The following is a 3,723-nucleotide window of genomic DNA, read 5'->3' as shown; positions in this document are numbered from 1 at the left end:
GCTCGCGAGGCGCAAGAGGAGGACTCGGCATGTGACAAGAAGGGAAAATGGCCTCGCTCTACTCAGTAGGGACTTCGCTTAGGTGCACTCGTCGTCAACTATCTTCTAATGAATGTGTCGTGAACTTGTGAGGGCATGTGAGATGTTGGTGAACTATCTTCTAGGGCAAGCTGCCATTTTTCATTTGTAATGAATGTGTCATGAACCATGTCGTAGTAATGTTTGAATTGTCTTAAGTTATGAACTTGTCGGCATAAACTTTGTGTTTGTTCAAATTGTTGTGATGCTGCAGTCATTGTAAGTATTATGGATGGTCAGTGATGCAAGCCATCTGTGGCTCTCTGGATAGCCATGGTAGTTAAGCAGCGCCTAAGGGCAGGGCGCTGCACTGTACAATGCAGCACCTAATGGTTGGGTGCCACACAGTACAATGCAGCGCCTAGCTGTTGGGCGCTGCAGTGCTGCTATAAGCTAAATTGTAGAAACAGATGCCATTTTGGCCTCCTGCAGCAGCACTCACATAACTTGAACATCACTAAAAGTACTGTAAACTGCACATACTAAACAAAGAGAACTAATAACTTGAACATCATATAATTTAAGACAATTCAACATTACTTCAAGTTCGCAAACACAAATACCACACTAGTAAGAGTTCACCAACATATAACATAACCTCACAAGTTCATCAACCTAATGAAACGGCTACAAGTAACATGAACAAGCACTAATGCCTTCCGCACGTGTTCCTGGTGCCACGCCTGCAGGCAATCTTCTTCTTCCTAGAAGGACGAGCCTCCTCTTCGTGCACTTCCTCCTCCGCCTCCGCCTCCGCCTCCGCCTCCGCCTCCGCCTCATCATCCAAGCTAGCCATCCGCGAGGTCCCTACGACCACCTTTGGGTTGCCTCTGTTGTCACAGTCATTGGGCGTGTACCGGTGTCTGGGCTGCCTAGGCTTGAACACATATGCGGACCGAGCTTGAGCGTCCGCCAAAATCATGTCATCATCAAGCTCATGGCCCTATCACACAATCAAACAATATGGTGAAGGTCGGTGTCGTAATCAAGTGAGAATCACATCTAAAGGATTAGTCACACCTCTTGGGTGATCGCACCCTCATCATCCATATAAGCATATGAGGAACTCACATCATCCCCTTGATGGTGAGATGAGGGGTCTGATGGTGTACCAGACCTAGAGGCAGATGGTTCATCATATTCAGGATCACGGCAACCGAGAAGATTCGATAACCGCCTTAACTTCTTGGCCTGACGCTGTAACATGAAAAAGTGTGTAAGATATCAAACTTCGCAACATAGACTGGCTCTCATAGTGAATGCCATATGTACCTTGAGGAATGCTCGTAGTGAACCATCATCATTGCCGTTTCCAACCGGTGTCTTCTCCAGAATAGACTGGCTCTCATCAGCTGCTTTCTTGATCTCGGTGCGCAGCGGATGAGAAAGAATGAATGCGTTAGCCATTCAAACATGTGTAATACGGTCAACGGGAAAGTAAAGAAGGGAACACTTTACCACATAGTTAATCACCGGAACAGCAGGGACTCCTTGCCCTTTCCTGACATCTCTGTTGTACTTTCCCTTTGCTAGATCCTCAAAGTTTACGGGTTATTCAAGAATATCCTCATTATATGCCGGCGGGCATATCTCAACTCGAGTAGTTCCAATAAACCATCATACGTAGTTATCAAAAGCAAGTGAGTTGTGCTCACGAAGCGGGGCGCGTGAAGTGCTACAAGCTTGCTCCACACAAAGCTGGAAGCGGGTAACATACGAAGCATGATGCTTGTCCCAGTCCTTTATCTTCCGCTGCCTTGTCCTGTCCAACCTACGTGGTATAAAACCAAACATTAGCACAATCAAAAGGAGTCCCGATGCTTAGACAATACGCAGACATGCTCTCTTACCTATGAAGTGCTTTGTCCGTGTCCACCCAATCCGGCGGTGAGGCTGGAACAGACCAAACTGACGATACACACGATGCGGCAAATGAAACACAACCGCCCAGTTGCATATCAATGGGCACCACATAAGCCAGAGATCCTTATCCCGCAAGCACATTGGGTTGAGGCGGAACTCCTCGGTGTACCCCAAGCTCTCACCCGCGCCATATGGCTGCCATACCACCTATGAAACTGGGCAACAATGCAAATTTGATGACTATTTTTCAAGCAAGCATGAGAAAGGACTGAAGTAATGACCTCCTTACCTGCTCAGGCGTAATCGTGTCCAACTCGCAATGTACTTTTGGTACATGAGATTGACATTGTTCGTCATCTTGGAAACGATATCCCACTTGTAAGCCCACGTGGGGCACCGTAATTCGTCATGTTCATCTGCATACCAAGGATCAAACCTGACGCTCTTCGGGCGTCCAACAGGCAGACGCTCCCAGCTCCATACAGAAAGTAGAAGCAGATTACCACCAATGCCTACACTATCTGTGATCCTGCAACACGCATCGTCTAGCTACATATGAAAGAAAAACAATGTTAACTTGACAGCCAGCTTGCATTGCTAATGAAGAAATGAGTTGATCACAAAACAGACCAACTACCTGTCGGTACAAGTAGGCAAGAGTCGCTGAACCCCAGCTCCATTTGCTATCGAAGACGGTCAATGCCTTCAGCCACATCCATGGAGCGTTCTTGCCAGTGGAGTCAGGAAACAAAGTCCTCGACACAACGTACCACATATACACACGAGCATGTGTCTGGATCACATCATTAGTGGCATCCGGAGGGCACGTCGCAAAGTTATTTTGAATCCACGTGAAAGCAACTCCGGCTGCTTTCCTTTCCCTCTTATTCTTCTCTTCTCCCTCCTCTACATCAGCCTCAGCCTCGGTAGGAGCCATACCGATAAGAGCAATCATCTGCTCGTGCCACCCATCAGAATCGGTGCTCATACAGAGAGGCCTCCCGTTGATAGCAAGACCGGTGATCAACGAGACATCCTCAAGCGTCACGGTCATCTCCCCAGTCCGAAGATGGAAACTATGCGTCTCCGGCCTCCACCGATCAACAAGAGCGGACACCAGTGGAGCGTTCAGATTCAGCATGGACCAACTGACCAACAGAAACCACGGGAGTAGTCCCGCCTGCTTGATGTACGGTGTGTACCGCTCATCGTAAGGCATGGCAGGACCAGAGCCCCCGTGATACCAAATCTTCAGAGGTTCAAGCTTCTGCAAAAAACAAGTAATGACAAATCTTAGGGCATGTAAATTTCAACTAAAGGCAAATTTGCAAAATATTTAGATTACTCATTATTACCTTCTCCTTCTCGCGCATCATGTAGGCCCGGTGTTGCACGTCATAGACATCGTCCAGAAGCCAAACCATCCTTACAATTTCAAACAATAAACATATAAGAGTTCATCTTCATCTCAAATATCGGTATACACTAAACATATAACATGTGTTCAACTACAAGAATCTCAACATCTCCTTCTCACACAATGAATATGTCATATGTGTTCAAATAAACTAAACATCTAATATTTCAAATAAACTAAACATCTAATATTTGAAATAAACTCAACATCTAATATTTGAAATAAACTCAACATCTAATATATATCTAAACAAACATCTCTACAAAAATCAACATCTCATAGTTATCTATAGAAATAGGCATCTCATATATATCTAAAAAAACTAAACAATCTAGGGTTTCACTAACAAGAATCATATATTGTGA

This window comes from Triticum aestivum, chromosome 4B (assembly GCF_018294505.1).
Source record: "Triticum aestivum cultivar Chinese Spring chromosome 4B, IWGSC CS RefSeq v2.1, whole genome shotgun sequence".
NCBI lineage: Eukaryota > Viridiplantae > Streptophyta > Magnoliopsida > Poales > Poaceae > Triticum > Triticum aestivum.
The sequence above is the reverse complement of the archived record's forward strand: the minus strand, read 5'-3'. Positions refer to the sequence as shown.